The sequence below is a fragment of the Lycorma delicatula genome, chromosome 9 (genome assembly GCF_047948215.1).
Source record: "Lycorma delicatula isolate Av1 chromosome 9, ASM4794821v1, whole genome shotgun sequence".
NCBI classification, from domain to species: domain Eukaryota; kingdom Metazoa; phylum Arthropoda; class Insecta; order Hemiptera; family Fulgoridae; genus Lycorma; species Lycorma delicatula.
The window spans coordinates 810,734-831,385 of NC_134463.1; the positions used below are offsets into that span (position 1 = coordinate 810,734).

The window sequence follows — 20,652 nt, forward strand, 5'->3', positions numbered from 1 at the left end:
AAATTATAGCATACGGAGATGATCTGGCAATCATTGTGCAGGCCAGAACGATCGATGAAGTTAAAAACAAGGCAAACGCTGCATTAGAGACAGTTGGTAGATGGCTCATTGATAGGGGATTGCAGCTTTCGATTGAAAAATGTAAATACATTAAATTCACTGGAAAACGTGTATTGCAGCCAGTAGATATACGAATTGGAGACTATAATATTGAGGAAGTAACAGTATTAAAATATCTTGGAGTCATCTTACAGAAAAACTGCAGATTTACTGAGCAGGTACTAAGTGTCTGTCAGAGTGCAGAGAAACTGACTAAATGCCTAAATATAATTTTGTCAAAGCAGAGCGCTCCTCGGGCATCAAAAAGAAGAGTTTTAGCGACAACCGTAGTGTCAACAATGATGTATGCCGTGCCGGCATGGAGTTGTGCTCTCACTACTAGCAGAAATAGAGACAGGTTGAAGAGAGCACACAGGGGGATACTACTGGGAGTAGTATCTGCCTATAGAACTGTTTCTTACGAGGCCCTCTGTGTGCTCTTGGGAATGTTACCGATTGACCTTATCACCAGATATAGAACTGACAGGTTTTTAGGGAGAGCAGAAAATGAAGTCAGGGAAAACATACATAGAATCTGGCAGGAGAGATGGGCGGAGGCTGGAGTGGCTGGATGGACAAGAACCTTAATTCCAGAATTAACAGGCGGCATGGAGAAAATGACTATTGGATCACCCAGTTCCTGACGTGACATGGGTGTTTCAATGGTTATCTCCATAAGGTGGGAAGAAGGAATGAACCCACGTGCATGTACTGCGAACAGGACGATGATTCTGAGCATACGTTTTTAGTATGTAATAAATGGATAAGACTAAGACACTACGCGGGTATTCATGGAAAAACACCGAAGGAGACCATGGATTTCATGCTCAGCAGTAAGGAGAACTGGAGGAAGGTCGCTGATTATATAAAGACAGTACTAAAACAGAAGAATGAAGATGAAAGAAGTATGGGTTTCTAGTATATTAGGTTGGGTGGACAGCCTCAGCGGTGAGAGCCAGCATGCTTAGTTGTGCTGGTTTCAATGATCTGCTGAGGACTCCTTGGGGTGTGCTGTAGGAACAAGAGAGTATTATAAAAAATCCGGAGGTCACATCACGACTTGTAGGTATGATGTGGTTCCATAGAGGACATAATAGAGAATAAAAAATCTCAAAAGAGCCACCGGTAGGCCTGACCTGCCATGCCGGTATATAGCCAGTAGGCGGGGAGGGCCTATTAGAGTAACGGACACTCCCCTGGGTGGCGTAATACCATCAAGTCGGTCCGGCCCAGGGGAGTAGAGAAAAAAAAAGTATCCAACCTTATTTTTTATTGTGGTAACCAGTTTAGCGCAGGAGGTGGACCATTGTGGAATTTGACCTTGACTTATTTGCATATGATTGGTTGTTTTACTGCCCATTACAGTCATTCATTGCATAACAACTGTGGAAGTAAAATGTATGATAGTGCTTGTGTTTCCTTTGCAGTTCAAAATGACTGAACGGATTGAGCAGAGAATCTGCTTTGAATTTTGTCAGAAACTTGATGATATGCAAGTAGAGACAATAAGGAAGATTCAAACAGCTTTGGGTGATCAGGTATGGGTTTTAAACAAATTAAAGAGTAGTATCAGCATTTCCAAGATGGGCGAACATCTGTTGAAAGTCAAATGTTCTGGCTGATCTTTCATCAGAAAACCGATAAAATCGAGAAAGTTCATTAGATGGTGATGAATGAATGTTGAAATACAATTAGATAGCTTGAAGATGAAGTAGGAATTTCATGTGGCTCAGTGCAATTGATGTTAATGGAAGATCTTAGATGTGACATGTAGCAGCAAAATTTGTCCCTAAACTTCTCGCTTATGAACAAAAGGAAAACTGCAAGTTGCACAAGACAGGATAAATGTATTACAAGCATAGGTCTATGGTAATGACCCTGAAACAAAGTTTCAGGGTCGCAGTCATCTCATTGGAAAGTTTCATGTTCTCTGTGACAAAAGAAAGCCAGGCAATCACGAAGCAATATAAAGGTCATGCTTAGATTTTCTTTTGATTATCAAGGCATGCTTCATCACAAGTATGCTCTTCAAGGACAAAGTGTCAATGAAGAGTACTACATATTTGTTCTTTGTCAGTTAAGATTTGCTGTTTGATGCAAGAGATCACAGTTTTGGGAAAATGGTGATTGGACAATTCTTCATGAAAATTCTCCAGCCCATGCATCACATTTTATTTAGAGATTCTTGGCAAAACAAGGGATTGAACAACTTCAGGCTCCTTCCTCACCAGACACAGCTCCCCTCAATTTTTGGCTGTTTCCTAAGTTTAGAATTCCACTTAAAGAAAAATATTTGAAAACAGAGAAGAGATCAAAAGAAATATGACAAATCATCTTATGGAGTTCACTAAAAATTACTTGGAAAAATGTTGACAACAATGTAAACATTACTGGGCTAAGTGTGCTATATCAGAAGGGGCCTAATTTGAAGGGTACAAGTCATCGAACTAAATATATTTAAGTATTTTTGTTTTTATGAGACAAGGTCAGATACCTTTGGTCACTTCTTGTATGACCATTTTTTGGGTCTAATGAAAATTGGTTACATTAGACATCTGGTTGCTATACAGCAGTGCTTACTACCTTCTGGGGAGATCAAAGAATTGAAGTGGGGTTTTTAGGATTTACAAATTAAAATCAAAACACCTTACTAAAGTTGTACATTTAATTTGTATGTAAGAATGTATAAAAAAACCTGATTTATTTTTATTGTATTTATAAATTACAGATTTTTTTATTATTAATACATATTAAAGTACTATTATTATATGTTTAAGAAAATAGACAATTTCAATTAGAAAAATAAAAAATGCTTCAGTATTTCAGTTTTTGAGTTAAAAAAAAATAGTTTGATAAATGTGATCTTGACAGTTGAAAATTGTTTTGGGTTTAAAACTATGTATATTCCAAAAACTGTTCACACTTGATTGCATGCTTGTAAAAAAAATGAAGTCAGAATTTTCTGTATCATATTTTGATAAATTTTATTTAGTTCTGAAATACGCTAGAATGAATCAAACTCCCTTTTCTCAAGTGATATCATTCAGAAATAATTTTTTTTATAAATCTGTTCGTTTTATCATGGCCAGTATTAACTTAACATCTCAGTTTTACAGACCATACTATTCAGTGTTTAAAGTGTTCAAAAATATAAAGGAAGGCCAGTCCAAAAAAGAGAGAATTTGACAGTAGTGCAGAGTAACTAGATTGTTCATTTTTCAGGTACTTGAAAAGTCTTGGTCTTAACTGAAAAACTCTTTTCAAGACTTTACCCTTTGAAAGCTGCTTTACTTCTTTTGGGTAACTGGATTTTCGTAGAATCAATCCACATTTTCACAAATTTCATTGAAAATATGAGTTCGCATCATTCCTTTTTTTTTTGGTGAAATTAAAATAATCCGTTTCAGATAGCCATGATTTTGATGCAAAACCTACCTACTTTTCATGAAATTTACCTACTTTAATGGTAAATTTTAAAACAGTCTATTTTAGTTAGTAATGATTTTGATGCAAGAAACATCTTGTAATAAAATAGTACAGCCATATAGCAATTTGAACATTATCTCATATAATCTGACAGTGAACTCATCCTTATAATCCTATCATTACCTTGGTGTCTTCAGTATAGTAAAAATTTTTCTCTACTGTGTTGCATAAAACTGTTGAATTGCTTTTTATAGAGGCAATTTTAACTTTTAAAAAATTACCCAATTTGATTTTTTGTCTGGGTGTTTTTTGTATGTTTCATATTTTCTTGTGATAACACTTCTGGACAGACTACATGTGAGATTTATTGAAAATAATAGTAAAAGAAGTTACTGTTTGAAATATTCATCATTATACAATTTGTTTTTTTTTTTTTAATCTTGTTACTGAGTAGAAGGTTGTATTATTTAAAAAATTTATTAATCTTTAACAAAATTCATAAAACTAGTTGCTGAATGATATATTTTACTCTTCTATCTGTATTTTTATGCTTTTATGTAGTTCAGTTAATTCCAAAACATTCCAGTATCATCTAGCAGTTAGTAGAAATAGATTTTTGAATGTCAAAAGAAGTCAAAAAAAAACGTTTGTATCAGAGAATTATAGTAAATATAATAAGGGAGTTACATAAGCATACTACCTGGTTTGGAATAATGAAGTTGTAAAAAAACAGAGAGACATCATTTTAGATAGGCTAATAGGCTAATTGTCTTGCAATTAGTAATAGGCATGCATGCAATTATTAGTCTGAATGGTACTACTTATTAAGAAGGATGAATTAGCTGAGTATTTTTTTTAAAAATTATCTTTTATGAAAATGTATGTGTAAACTGTACTAGTAGTAAAAGGTACCCCTGACTTGTAGTCTGATGGCTCTAGATTTAACTTATTGTTTAATAATTGTTCAAATGTTGATTGTTTTTTCAACACCAAATGAGTAGTACTATTCCTTTCAAAATCATTGAGCTTAATCTTTGCACCTAACCTTTCCAACATCATAACTACTTTGATTTTTCAAACTTTAATTTTTAAAATTACTTTTACTGTGTTTTCTTAACACACATCAGTATACAGAATTAATTTTTTTTTTTACTAAAGAAACTTAATTCAAATTCTAATTTGAATTTGGCTTTAGTAACTTTTTTATTACTTCCTTGTATGAAGTAAAGGAATGTTGTGATTGCAAAAAAATTTGGTTTTCAGATTTCAACAGAAATATCCATATTGACCATCCCTAAATCCATTTTGACTAGTTTCAACATGACATTTGTACGTATGTATCTCGCATAACTCAAAAATGATTAATCATAGGATGTTGAAATTTTGGATTTAGGATGTTACTTATTTAGTTGTTCACTTCCCCTTTTGATTGCAATCGACTGGACCAGAAGTGTCCAAAAAAGCCCAAAATCCAAAAAACTGAATTTTGGATTTTTTCTTAAGTACAGTAATACGCTTTCATTGAGAACTTTTCAATGATATGTCATAAATGGTACTTATTTTCATTGGTTCTAGAGTTGTAGCCAAATGAAATTTTAAATAATGAAATATTTGGATTTTACAAGGGACGGCACATCGGTTCAATCTGATGTCATCTTCTTTTTTTACTTTCTTTTTAATTTAAATATATTGATCTATTAACCTCTGATTGTAGAAATGTTTTTACAATAAATAATAATTCAACAGTAGCAATAAAAAAAAAAAAAATATTAGAAGTTATTAATGAAATAAAATTTTATGTATTTTCATTTAAAAAAAATGTGTATATGCAATTAAACAGGTGTACAAGGAAGTCATGTGGTATTATCGTATTTTTTTATTATTAATAAATAAATCAATTCCTAATGTAGTAGAAAATATGATTTTGAATTACTAATTGTGCGATTACAAATTCTTAATACTAAATATTACAGTAAAATGAATTATAAAAAATTAAGCCAAATTAAAAGCCAATTAAAAGTAAAATCTGAAATCAGTAATTACAAACCTTTCTGTATTCTCTCATTACATTCTATAATTTTTGAAAATAATATATTTGTTGTCTTAATGTATCTTAAATAAGTGTAATGAGTTGAAAAATCCTGTCAAAGGAGTAGAATGGTTTCAAATTTTTGAAGAATGGAAAATCTGAAGACTGTATTGGTCTTGTTTACAGAAAAAATTTTTAATGTGTGTACACTGGAAAAAGAATATTTTCTGTATATTTTGATATAAATAAACTGTTTACTTTTGCATTCTAATGTTAAGAGAGAAATTAAGAGCGATTAAATTGCAGATAATACATGTAAGTTATTTAATTGTTATTTAAGTAACAGGAAACATTGTGTTGAAATTAAGATTAAAAATAAAATCTGGTTACAGATTTTAGCTTTGTTAGAGTGGAATTATACAATCCACTTAGTTCAATTTTCTACTTAATTTGATTTATATAGATAAAGGGGGGATTTATTTAATACCAGGCAGTACTATTATGTATACATCTATTATATAAAAGGTTTTACCCATTCATTGTAGTGCAAGATAATTTTACTTAGCCCACATCTGTCTGATTAGAGGTGAATTAATATTTAATAAGGAAAAGTCATGTTTAATTGAATTTTCAGAATAAATTCACATAACACAGATCAACAGTACTCTAAATGAAAATGTTATACATAATTTTTTTAAGAGTTACCACTAGCAAATTAATATTTATCGTGGAAATGACTTGTAAAATATCATCTGCATATATGCTTTAAGAAAATTAAGTGATTGAACGACAAAAAAAATTAAGTATGTCTGTTTATCATGGTTTTATTGTGTTACGAAGTAAATATTAATTTATCTTAAAAGGTCTATTACTTCCTTATGCTATAATAGGAAAACATTCTTTAAATTGTAAAAGTTATTAGATCTGTGTTCTTCTTGGACTTATATAAGCAAGATTTATATCATTAGGTCTAGCAATAGTTCCAAAGTTTATATATAGCAAGGAGATTAAAAAGTAAGAATTTTGTATGTAAATTTTATACCCACTTATATCTTAATGTAATTTTCCATCATTATAATTCATTTGTTCCAGTACTCTTTAAGCTTCTTGATGTCAGAAGAAAAGTCATTTAGTAGACATATTGACCTGTTCATATATATTGTCAATATTTTTTTATTCAAATCTTATGTACCCCAAAATGTTCTTTAATGGTTAAATTGATGATAGCCCGACAACAGTACATCTAAGTTGGAAGGGAGGTCTGAACATTCTACTTGAGCTGTTGTAGTTTCCATAGTTATCAAGTGGTAATCTGAGGATGAAGATTGTTCTGGAGGAGACAGACAGAAAACAGATGATTTTCAGGCTTCTTTTTGTTTTTCAAATTGCAGAATAGTACTGTGCAGTTGTAGTTCCTTTTTTAAGAAAGTCAAGATAAATTATTTCCTGCAATACCTAAAAGAAAATGTTATTATTTTTTCATTTGAAAATTTGTTATTTCCATGGTAGAGGTGAGCTTGCATATTAGGACTGCATACTTACTCATTTTCACTAGCTTGAGATAGTGCACCTATGTTTCATTTGACTTATTCTTTTGAAAACTTAAATCTTTCACCTTTTCATGTTGCTGCAGAGTTGTGTGATTACAACCAATCTTGTTTTCTTTGGATTCAGGCTGCAAATAGGCAGGTGCAAATTCACCTTCAATCACTTTGCTAAATTTGAGGTCTGTTACTATTCACTATCACTATCACTACCACCATGTAAGTTTTTCAGAGATTTCCCTTGCTGATTTTCTCAAATAAGGTTTTCTGTTCAGTCTGTTTTTTATTGTCTTTGATTCTTGGGCGGTGAGCTTGTAATTCATTTTCACTTCTTTCCTGATGATCACAAAATGACTAACATCATTCCTATATTCCGGACTTTCTTCTCAAACTTATGTTTTAGTGTTATATGAATCATATGTAATGATTCCTACATTACAAAATGATTCCTACAAAATTTAGTACATTTCTGTACATTACTATTATTCGTTCAGATATAATGATTAAAACTTATGAAGAGAAGAAAAAGAGTAGTCAACACTATTGATGTCAAGTTCTTATATACAAGTGTTTGTTCTATGACTCGTGTTTACCTTGCATTCATTATAAGAGCAAAGCATGAAAATCCCTGTTTTTATTTGAATCCCTCTTGTACATAAAATTGTTATCTATTTAAATTCATTCACCTTAAGAAAGAATGAAGGTATATTTATAAAATGAAGTTATATTTGATGAAAAATACAAGCAACCAAGATCAATATCCATATTAAAAGTTTAAAATTATTTCCAAACACAATATCACATGCTAAGGTGTAATTAATACAAAACTCTCTAGAATTTTGTATAGTAAAACACTATAGAAATCAAAGATCATTAAATATATTTTTGATTGATAAAAAATTCTATATAATTGATAAATTCCTACATCATAAAATCAGGTTGCTCATATTTAATTATTAAAATATTATACTTAGTATGTGGTGATGGTAGCATTAGTAAAAGTTATACTTTGATAATAATATTGCATATTAATTCTAAGTTTTTAAGAATTTGTATTCTTGTCCTTATGATTTCTTTTATTAAAAAAAGAATCTTTTAAAAATTCCCGTCAAAAAATACTAATTATTGACTCATTTAATTAGTTTTAATGACTTAGAAATATTTATTCACTGAACTGATTGTTCTCTTAAACCGTAAATTTTTTTTTCTAGATTCTAGAAGTAGGTTATACTTACTTAAAAATATTAATTTAAGTTCAGAAGATTCTTGTACTTAATTTACTAACTACTATGATAATTTCCTTAAGGAAAGAGGTAGTTGTCCCTTCCATTTGAGAATGCTGTGTTGGGAAATTTAGATTAAAAAAAAAATTATAAATTGGACAGTTTGACAAAAATATAAAAGCAAGATTAACTAAACTGTCGATGAGATAGGAGAAATGTGAATGAAAGACACAGAGTGAAATGGTAGTGTATAATTCCTACTGATTTAGGTTACTGCATTAGGAAGGAAAATATATAATTGTATTTGAAATTAAAAGTTTTTTATTACATATTAATAAAAATTAAGTAATTTGTTAGAGGAGAAGAAATAAAAACTTGCCTGGATACAACTTGATAAGAGCTAGATTCTGGTATTTACAAGCAAGGAGGTTTTGGGCCACAACTTTGATTTTTAGACTATGATAAGAAATAATTTTGGATATGGTAGAGATTCTTAGTTTGATTTTCAGTAGGATTAATTAGTTTGTCTTTATTTAAACATTTTTGCGGTTAATAAATGAGGAAAAAGATACTGGATAAAAAAGTTTATTGTATGAGCAGGACTGCTATTGTTTTTCACCATGTTCTAACAATCTCACCCAGTTTCCTTTTTTATCAGACTTATGTATAAGATAGTACTGTATATTCAGGAACTTTGATATAAAATTAGTTAGAATTTGCCTAACTATAAAAATGTTAAACTAAAAATGCTTAAACAAATATAAGTGCTGAAAATAAATGATACATAATTCTTATTACACTTTATAAATAATAAATTATCAAAAGGTAATGTCAGGGATTTTGAGTTTCTTAACCTTAAAGAATGTATTATTAGTAATCAGGTTTATCATGTATTCTTTACAGAATCCATCTAGATGTTAAGTAGTTTCAATCTGTTTAACTTATTTTAGACATTAACTGATTTTTGTTTTAATATTGAAAGAAAATGCTAATAGCAAAAATATTTTCTTTTTACAGAGGTACATACTATTCCTGCTAAAATGTTTCGACGTGTATTAACCATAGTTCAGTCGCATTGTAAATTGGGTTTAACTGCAACTTTGTTACGAGAAGATGACAAAATTGCAGATCTTAATTTCCTGATCGGTCCAAAATTATATGAAGCTAATTGGTTAGAATTACAAAAGAGAGGTTATATTGCACGTGTTCAGTGTGCTGAAGTTTGGTGTGCAATGACACCAGAATTTTATCGTGAATATCTTGTTTGCAGAACAAGTAAAAAATTGGTGAGTATTTTTCTTTCTTAATTTTAAAATACTTTATGATAATTCTTTCTGTACAGAAACTTCACTTTTATTTGATTATTTATCCATTCTACAACTAAATATTACTTGTAAATAACTAAACAATATACAAAGTATATTTTAAAAAAGTGTTGATTGAATTGTTCCATTGCAGCACTGTGGCTAATGTTTGTACTGATTTTCCACTATTAGAAAGCTAAAGATGCCATACGTGAGAAAGTATTTGTTGGTATGTATATGTGTGTGCTTATGCATGCATTCTGTATTTAAAAGTGTTGGAACAGTGTGCCAACTGTGAAAAACAGCTTTATTTATACCGTGTTTTGAATCCAAAGATTACGATACGTATAGATCTAGATGTTCAGTGAAAATACCGTTCGTGAGGAGGATAGGAGGTGAATTGTAGTTTGATAAAGTGCATGATAACTTGCTGGTGGCTGTTTGTGGTCATTAATGATTTGATGCATGTAGTGGACTTTGCAAGTAATAATAATTGTGATTCTTACAGCTCTTTACTTCTTTTCATATAAGTTTACATAATTTCTCTGTGAAATTGCCCCAATACATCTAGGTTATTCGAACTGTCAACCAGTGTTAATCACTGAATGCTGAAGGCATCTTTTGAGGGAAAATAAAGTGAGCTGGCAATGTTTTGATCTTTCTCATGTGGCTAGAGGACACAAGATGGTGGTTTCTTGAAGAAGTTGTCTTTGGAGACAGGATGTGATCTGACATTGTAGCACCATTATATTTTGAAATGAAGGGGTTCAAATTAAAAGAGGCACTGTCAGTTACTTTAATTTTTAAGTAATAGTTTATTTGTAAACACTTAACATAATAATTTACAGGTGTTGAAAATGATATCCATCCACTTTTAAACAGTTATCAACATGTTTGACTATGTTGGCTACTCTTGTTAGCAGTACCCTGTCTATTTACTGTTTGTCTTCAATTTTTTGCAGGGTGTGTGGATTGCTGCTGTAAACAATTTCTCTTAAGTAACCCCATAGAAAGAAGTCTGAACTAGTCAGATCAGGAAATCTCGGTGGCCACAATTATTTAGAAATGATTCTTCCACCAAAAAAAAGCTGTGCGTCTCCATAGTAGAGCGAGTTATATGGCAAATGGCACTGTCCTGTTGCAACAAGCAGTAGTCATGCTCATCCTCTTGCAGTGAGGTTATGAGCTTGGATAATTTCTTGCTAACGGCAGCATCCATAGTTTTGCAAAAAACAAGGGTACTATTATTCCTTGCCCTGAAACTGCACACCATAATGCCTATTTTTTGTGGGTGTAGGTGAGATTCAAAGAAAATGTGTGGGTTTTCAGTACTCTAATTCTGGTAGTTCTGACCCATCAAGCTGAAACCAAACTTTGTCTTTGAAAAACACTTGATCGAAAATGCCAATGCTGCCTCTAATGAAGTTCTTGAAGCATTGACATTTGTGAACCTTTTAGGATAATCAGCATTAGTTAGCCGATAGAAAACCTGCATTCAATACAGATAATACTTCAGCATTCTCCTTATGCAGTGTGGGCTGATCTTAGTAAAATGTTCTTTTTCCAGCTTAGTCTTTGCAAAGATCTATGAATACTTATAGCTGCTGCTTTAATGTCCTGTATGACCTGCATTCTCATAATAGGAAAACAAAATGTTCAGGCTATTTCAGCCTATAACTTCATTTGCACAGTTTTTGGGACAGAAAAGATTTCTAGTTGAATTTGTGCTTCAAGGTACAAATGTAAACGTAGCTTCCTATTGTGAGATTAACACTCTGACACGTGATCCATATTGAAAGGTGTTAGTGCTTTCTTGTAAAGTTGTATTGCTTCTTTAAAATCCTAAGCTTAATACTGCTTTTCAAATTCTATTCTTCAAATCTTATCTGAATGGGATGCCTTCAAATGTTCTTTCTCTTAAAAGAAATGGAACGTAATTCAACCTACATTTAGCTGTTAGAATAATTTTCATGTGTTCCTGCATCTGAAAATGTTTATTTCTGATGAACATTTCAATAATGATACTTATGTCAAAAAAGGAGTATTAACAGCCTGCTTCATTTTACAACTTAGGAATGGAATAAGAATGTGTCCTTAGATGTCCCCAAATCGTGATGGCGAATTGTATTTCTCTCTATCCAATCTCCTTTTTCAGTTGTGGAGGTTGAAGTTGTACCTCCTGACATCAATGGTACTGGCTCAGTTGGTGACGAATTTTGCATTTTGGAAGGCAATCTCTTTAACACTTCTCGGGTATGGAGCATCCTAAAACAAATAAAACTAATAATCAATGAAGTATTATTTTTCATGTTATACAGTGACATAAGTTTTTGTACTCTCGGCCAAAAAAATTTTGGGTACAGTAAGTGATGAACAGACAGATTTCACCAGGCCGATGTAAACACAATGCCAGAGATGCTGGTACGACACATCTACGATGGGCGACTGCTGCTGTTTTTTAAAAAGAGAAGATTTTACTGAACATCAGGTAAAAAAGTGAAATATTTTGTTACTCTATGGTACCCTTTTGTAACATTTTATATATTTAATTACATTTGGTCCTTAATAAAACATCTTTAATTAGATTTAACGTGTTTTAGGTGTAAATATATTTTTTATTCAATATTCATTACATCCCAAAAACATGTCTTTTGTTTTTAGTCAAACCCCCAATCTCTGTAACAAAAAAAGTGTATGTGTTGCAATATTTTCAAATATAGGGCCTCAAAATACAGCTATTTTCATCAGCGTTCTTAAAAAAAGTTTAAATTTGTTGACCGTTGTCGGTTCATTGAATTTTTTCATTCGGCGAATATTACTGAACCGATTTCAATGAACCATTTTTCTTTCTTTTTGTTTTTTATAGGAAAACTTATAGGCAACAAAAAACCCACAAGCTGAACTTTAAGCAGGATCTAGAGCTGCAGACACTGAAGATCAAACAAATGAGAGTTGAAGGGATCTAGTTACTTGTCAAGTACACCTGTGTAGTTGTTAGTAAGTAATAAAAATTATAATAATCTGAATTTTTTTTTTTTACTTCCAGTTGCTGTACGTTATGAACCCAAATAAATTTAGAGCTACTCAGTTCCTTATTCGTTATCATGAACGCAGAGGTGATAAAACTATTGTATTTTCTGATAATGTATTTGCATTAAAACATTATGCTCTAAAGATGGGTAAACCGTTCATTTATGGACCTACATCACAGGTAATATTTGCAGAAAAAATTTATTTTTCATTTATTCTTAATGAAAATATTTAGTTTCCAGACCTACAGATATGTCTTAGTATTAATGAAATTTTCTGTGTTTTTTTTTTATTATTTTTTAATTTAATAGAGTCCTTGTTAATTTGCCGTCAAACACAGAAGGTGTGTTGAAGTGTGTATTAGTGCCTTTAAATTTCACTAAAAATATGATGAATTAATAATTGAATAAATCGTAAAAAAATATTAACAGAAATAATTAAAATTAATTTAAGGTAATTTAATAAAGAAACAAATAAAAAAATTAATATTAGTGGATAATTTTCAAGCAAGATGAAATTTAATCGCTGAATGTTCTATTAGGAAGTAATTCAAAAGCGATACTGCAATAAAGAAGAAAAAACATCAATAATAGTTATAAATTTATATGAATGAATAGGACACTTGTGTCCTATTTAAAGTACTGCTTACATTGTAATTTGAAGAAAGAATTGTTGATTTAACTTTAAAAAATAATTTCTCTGATGATATATGATCTTAGAGCATTCCGCTGTTTAAAAGCATGGATTTCTTTATTTGTGCATAGTAAAAATTTATTTACTATTAATTTAGTAAAAATTGACAGATGAAAGCAAAACAGTTTACGAGTATATTTTTTGTTAATTTTTATTTACTTAGTCGAATTCTCTTTTATCCAGTGGGTATCAAGGAAGAAAGAGCTCTTCACTTCCATTTGTCAGCTATTTTATGTTATTAAAATTTCTACCTCTTGCCTGAACCCATTGTATGCATGCAGCCTATCTCTCAATGAATTTCTGTTCTTCCTATGGATCTCCATCGAGTCCTGGCCTCTCACACCTGCTTAAGCAATCTATTTTCATCCATTCTTATTAAATGTCCCAGACACCTAAGTTATGATTCCATATTCTTGACCTTCAGCACATTCCTTTTAAATATTTCTGTAGTCTGTCCCTTCTTGTGTTTTCTAGGATCCTTTGTAAGCCTCATTTCCTACACTTGCATCCGCTTTTGTGCTTCTCAGCCAAAATCTGTGACTCACAACCATATGTAAGAGTTGTTAGAAAATTTGATTTATAGATTGTCACCTTTGTATCATGTTTGATTTCCTTCTGAAAAATAAAACTTTAGTTCAAAGCATAATAAAGCCTGCCAGCAAACACAATTTTAGATTCATTAATAGGCTTTAATCTCCAATTTCTACAAAATATTGCGTTGTTCTTTGCCTAAAACTTTTCATTACATCATCTAAAAATTTGACAAACAGGAAAGGCGATAAATATCCCCCTGTCAAACTTGCGCTATAGTAATAAATTCCTCTGATAATGCATTTGCCCTTGCATAATTCCTGCAGTTTGTATAAAGACTCTGCACAGCTTGCATAACATTTTCATCAATACCTCATACTCTTAGTACTCAATAGAGTTTGCCTTGTTTCGTAGATATCTTCTGCCACCTTTGAAACTAATTATTTGTACCACAGTAATTTCTTATTTTTTATCTGTGCTTTAAGTTCACTAAACTGCTCTCTTCTCTGGTGTTTCCATTTTAGCTCTTTCATAGGCTTTTCCGTAGCTATTGATATACAAATTTAAAATTCTGCCCATGTGTCCAGTGATTTTAAGTTTTAAAACCTGACTGCATCTATTTCCTTCCCTGAAAAGGTGCTGAACCTCCAGGTTCCTCAGTTTATAGTTTTTTATTTTGTATGTAGCTTTTCTCTCACTTTTCTTATCTTTATGAAAAGGTTTACATTATTCATACATCTTTATGAATTGCTGATCATTACCAAGAGATGGTGATCATTATCAATGTTTGGGCCTCTCTTCACTCTCATAACCTGGACCTCTGCATAAGCTCCCTTTCTGCAATTATGTAATCAATAATAAATTTTTCATTCCTAGATGACGCCACTTGAGTAAAATGATGGATGCAGAAATGTAGTGTTTGTGGTGGCAAAGTCATTAGCAATCAAAATCTCAGTAGTTTTTAACCACTTTCATTTAACTCGCTCTCAATTTGGTCAAATTACATTTTCCCATTCCATTACCCACAAGAGCTTTTAAATTACCCAATATCATTACTTCTCCCTTCACCTCATCAACAGTTTTCTGGAAAGTCATAGAAGGTATCCTTGTTATTAACCCTTTTATCTTCATATGGATCATATACAGCTATTATAGATACAAGTCTTTCTGCAGCCATTACATCCACAACCATGATATGCTCATTTAGAAACTTCCATCCTTTATATTCTCTTTTTCCTTATGAATATAATATATCCCACTCCAGCTCCAGCTCTCTGCGACAACTCCACTCCACAATAGATCAGTGTATATCTATCTCACAACCTTGACCCTTCTTTGTTGTTTTTGTCAGAGCTAAGTATTTAAACTTGGTAAGTTTCGGTTCATCTACCAGTTCCCGTTTCTTACCAAAAAATCTTTTATTTTGATTCATTTCCATATTTACACTTGAATTTCAGTCAAGTTTGCTCTTTATTTTTGCTTTTGATAATTATAGTTTCAGCTGTGTAGGCTATCAGTCTACAGCATCTGATCATGATGGAGGGACTGCCTCCTTTAGGCAGTCATGCTAACCATAATAGTAAAACATTGCTTCAGCAGTCAGATCTGTGACTTCACTTACTTCCTGAGGTGAGAATTGACCTCCGTCAGGTTGCAGTGCTACAGTGAGGAAGGACTCCTCAGTTCCCAACATATATTCACCGCTTGCTGATTCACCTTCCTGTTGGGGTTGTATACCCAAACCTTCTAGTGAGTTCTCAGCTTAACAAGGGGGGCATCATGTATAGGTCATTTTTGGAGTTGGAGTGACGAGTATATGAGAATGCTCTCGTCTGAATTTTTATATCGCACATCACTCCCGTTTGACAGAACTGAAGCTTTCTCCAGGTAAGCTCCTGGAGCCCTATTAATTTTTACTTGTCTGTATTATTTATAATGAGACATGAAATTATTTTAATTGTGTTTACCTTTTATTTTATGTAGACTGAAAGAATACAAATTTTGCAAAACTTTAAATTCAATCCAAAAGTTAACACAATATTTGTAAGTAAAGTTGCTGATACTTCATTTGATTTACCTGAAGCAAATGTTCTAATTCAAATTTCTTCTCATGGTGGATCTAGAAGACAAGAAGCACAGCGATCGGGTCGTATTCTTTGAGCTAAGAAAGGTTTGTTTTTTATATATATGTAGAGTTAAACCCATAACTTACTGCATAGAATCCTATGTAGTAAATGTTATATTTATTACAAATAAATTTTATTTTTATTACTATCATTATTTTTTGAGATTTTCAGACTTCATTATCATTCAGGTCCACAATATAGATTTTCAGATAGGTTTTTAATTTTATTAATATATGTTATAATTTATATGTTATAGGTATATTATGCATTTATTTAACAGGCTGGAAGTAAATAAAAATATTTTTTTATTTGTAATTCTTTCCACGCATCTATAAATATATTATACCTTTATTTTTGTTAAGCTTTTTTTTCATGATTTAATTCACCATGTAAGTTTGAAGTTTATGCTTGGGAATATGAAAAATAAAGTTTGTAGTGTGTAAAAAATTCCAAGCCTGACCAAGATTTGAACCCAGAAACTTCTAAATAAATGCATAATACTACCACATCACCTTAGAGGTTAGTACTTTGTATGAGGCAGTATCACTGTAATATTTTACACTTGAATTAAAATATTACTTTAATATTAAAATATTATTTTGTCTAAATTAAAAAAAGTTATGTAAACCTTAAGTATAAAAAAATTCAGATAGAATAAGGTTTAACTAGCCGTCATAAAGTGCTAAGTTTTTTGTTTTAATAAAAATTATTTATAATTTATAACAGTTTTATGTTTAAATTACTAATTAATTTTAAAATATTTGTATTTGAGTTGTAAAATAAAGGAAATGTCCTCTTACTTACAATACTGGAATTTTTCAATGAAATTAATTTTTGGAAGTAAAACTGAATTAAATAATTTTTCAGCGTTTAAAGAACATTGAATGTTTATTAGTTCATTAAAAGTCTTATATATAATTGAATTTATATGTATTAATATTTATAATACGTGTTTTTTTCAACATCTGATGGGCTATAAAAAAAAGATGTGTTGACATAACAAAATGATTTTATTACTAAAAGTTCTGTAGTATCCAACTTATTTTTCTACGTAATCACCAAAATGAATGAGGCATTTGTCGTATCATGACACTAGCTTTCCGATGCCCTCTTCAAAAAAGTTTGCCACGAGTGAGGTAAGGTATGTTTTGACAGCCTCCTGAAGATCGTTTGAGAAGATCTTGTTGGCACAATGCAATTGTGGATCAAAACCATGCCAAATTAGAGCATACCTCTTCATTTGTTCTGGATCGCTCTGCGGAGGTGACGTAAAGATTCACAATAAACTTCCTTGGTTATTGTTGTTTTCTGCTCCATAAAGTCCACCAACAAGACATCTTTATGATCACAAAAAACTAAAGCCATTGTTTTCCTGCTGCTCAGTGTCTTTTCAAACTTTTTCGGCTTGTTTGGAGAAGAAGTGTGCATCCATTGCTTAGGCTGTTCTTTGGTTTCTGGATTGTCCTACTGGATCCAAGTCTTATCGCACTAATGATAGACTCTAAAAACTCTTCCCCTGATTATCATAATGCATGAGAAACGTTAAGGCTGATGCCATTTGCTGCTCTTTGTGATCATCAGTCAACATTTTTGGGACCTAATGTACACGTAGTTTCTGGTATCCCAGGTCTTTGGGCACAATTGTGTACAGAGAAGACCTTGAAATTTCTGCAGAAAGTTGACAATTCCGTTTGTCACAGACAAAATCATCAACATGCTCAACCAGGCATAAAGTAGCGACAGACTTGAGTCCTTGTCCACCATCATGGACGTCCGTTTGCCCATCTTTAAATTTCCTATACCATTCCCGTACGCTATCATCACTTATAAAGTTTTTACCGTACACTAGGCTCATACAGAATACGTATCATACTTGGTGAGAGCATTGATTTTTGCAGCCATACATATTCAATTGCACATAGCTTGGCTCGGTCTGATGCAATGGAACCAGGAATGGCAGAAGTTGTGTGGGGGAGGGGGTGGCGCAATCACATGACATGCAGACTTGCCTCCCACTTACCTTTTGTTTACTTAGGTGCATGATTGGAGGTTGGAAAAAAAAAGCCCTCACATTAATAATGCAGTCAACACGATAAAGCTTGTTATCTTCACTGCTCATTGAAATAAAATCTCCTCACAATAGTTGTCCATTGTTTATTTTAAAATTTATATGTAATATATTTTTGTAACCTCTTATGTCATCAATATTTATAATACGTGTCTAAAATATTATCTATTTTTAGAATTTTTGTTCTTTTATGATTTTTGTATTTGTTTAATTTTAGGCTTAGCTATATTAAGTTTTATTTTTATTTTTTATCTTGCATATCCTCATACAGAACATTAAATTTATGGAGAGAAATAATAGAACTGTTATAAAATGTAATCTAGAGAAATGTGAAGTGATAACACAAATTAGGAAGAGGATCTATCCACAAGTGGAGTGATGGTTGCAATATATTAACCAAAACTGTTTACCTTTCATTACAAGCTAATATTTACAAAATTTTATGTAGTTGAAGATTCAGTGTATAAATAAGTATGTTTGATAAATTATTAGTTCTCTAATCTTTAAAAATATTTTTATGTAGGTGCATTAGCCGAAGAGTACAATGCATTCTTTTATACCTTAGTTTCTCAAGATACAATGGAAATGAGTTATTCTCGAAAAAGGCAACGGTTTCTTGTTAATCAAGGTTATTCATACAAAGTTATTACAAAATTGGTTGGAATGGATGAGGTATGTATTAATTCTTTGATAAAATTTCTAATTATTTTTCATGTACTTAAGTATAATTTTGTATTAGTTTTCATTATTGTTAAAAAATGACTGTTCTTGGTAAAATTATGACTATCTTATTTATAAGTAAAGAATGTTTGGTTATAAAACTATATAAGTATATACCAACTACTACAAACGTATGGTTACAATGTTTTAATATTTTAATTCATTTAACATTCTTTTTTCTATTGCATAATATCTTAATCTTCATTTCTATAATGGTGTTGACATAATATAGTAAAGATTGATGGTAATTTGGTATTTTTTTCTCTTGTTTGGTTTTTGCTATACTACTTGTGGTCACCTTTTTATGTTTATGATGTAATTTTGCTGTTAAAATTTGGAAATATTTTTCTGTGTACTTTAATAGTTTTAAATATAGATAACCAAATAAAATAAATTAAAAATATTCCAATTTATTTAAAAATAGTTTTAATATTTTGATTTTTACGTCTGTATTCAGGAACCAGATATGCTTTATAAAACAAGAGAAGAGCAGGGACAGTTATTACAGCAAGTGCTAGCTGCTAGTGAAATGGATGCAGATGAGGAAAGGGTTCCTGGTGAAGGCTTACGTGCTACCAGCAGTACATCTCGACGTAGTGGTAACATGAGTTCGTTATCTGGAGCTGATGATGCTGTGTACCTTGAATATAAACGACCGACTGTTAAACATCCCTTGTTTAAGAAATTTCGTGGATAAATTGTTTTTCATAACTATTTATTTTTATGAAGGGCCAAAAGTTATTTAATAAGAGAATTCTTTTGTTACATTAACAACTTGTGCTTAAAATCTTTTGTAAAAAAATTTGTATGCGCGTTGTAAAAATACTGTATAAAAATATTGCTATTTTTGCAGAGGAAATATTAGGCATAATTTTGTTAGTTTTATTGATGATATTTGTATTGTTTTGTAAAAGATTTTGTTGCTTTGGCATTATAATTTATAAAACAAAAACCATTAATTAGATTTCTTATTTTAGTTTTTTTTTACAAATTTTTTTGTGAAATTCCTATTTTATAATGGTTGAGATCTGATATAATAATAATGGTATTCTTTATTTAATAATAAATATTTCATTGGAATAAAAAGAACCAAAATTATGTACGATATATCAACATACCAGCATCATACATGAATGGATCTACCAATATGATGGTAGTAACATGCCCTGTTACAGCTGTAAAAAAAGCAATAAAAGAAAATCACAATACAAACATTAGGTATAAGTTGCAGAAATACATAGTAAGGTTAAAAGATCACAATATATTATAAATTTGTAAGTCTATATTACATAAAAAAAATTATTAAGATCATAGAATTAGTTGTTTTTTAGTCCATGTATTTTATCTGAAACTGCCATTAACTTTTGATCAGGTGTTTACGATATTCACTTGCTATATATAAATATGTATTTATTATATATATGTTATATTAGTATAACATTGAAATTGGGTGATGTGGATGATTCCTACTCCCTAAGCTAGAAAATTTGTTTTTAGTTTTTAATGTGATTTATTGCTGTGGAATTAATTTTCTGTTTTATTTTTTACAAAGTCAAAATTTTACAATAATGAAATAAATATAGTGACAATTTGAAGTTTTAAAATTTGAATTTCCTGTTTATTATTTCTTTACGCTGTGTAAACTTTTAATTAAATCTGTTATGTATGAAAATGAGCTGGTACTTAGTTATTTTTCCAAGCATAAACTTATATGGGTTTGTTTAAAACCAGGTTGTCCTTTTCAGCCAAGCACATTCTTGTTTTATTTTAGTTTTTAGGATTGATGATTTTTCAGTTGAAATCATTAATGATTCTTATACCCAGTAAGTATTGTTTATTATTGATGTTATTGCACTTCA

General features: G+C 30.9%; 1 pseudogene; it reads left to right on the plus strand.

Annotated features, from left to right (window-relative positions):
- LOC142330373 (general transcription and DNA repair factor IIH helicase/translocase subunit XPB-like) overlaps positions 1-20,451 on the plus strand; it is a 44,065-nt pseudogene extending 23,614 nt beyond the window's left edge.
- The last annotated feature ends 201 nt before the right edge of the window (positions 20,452-20,652 follow it).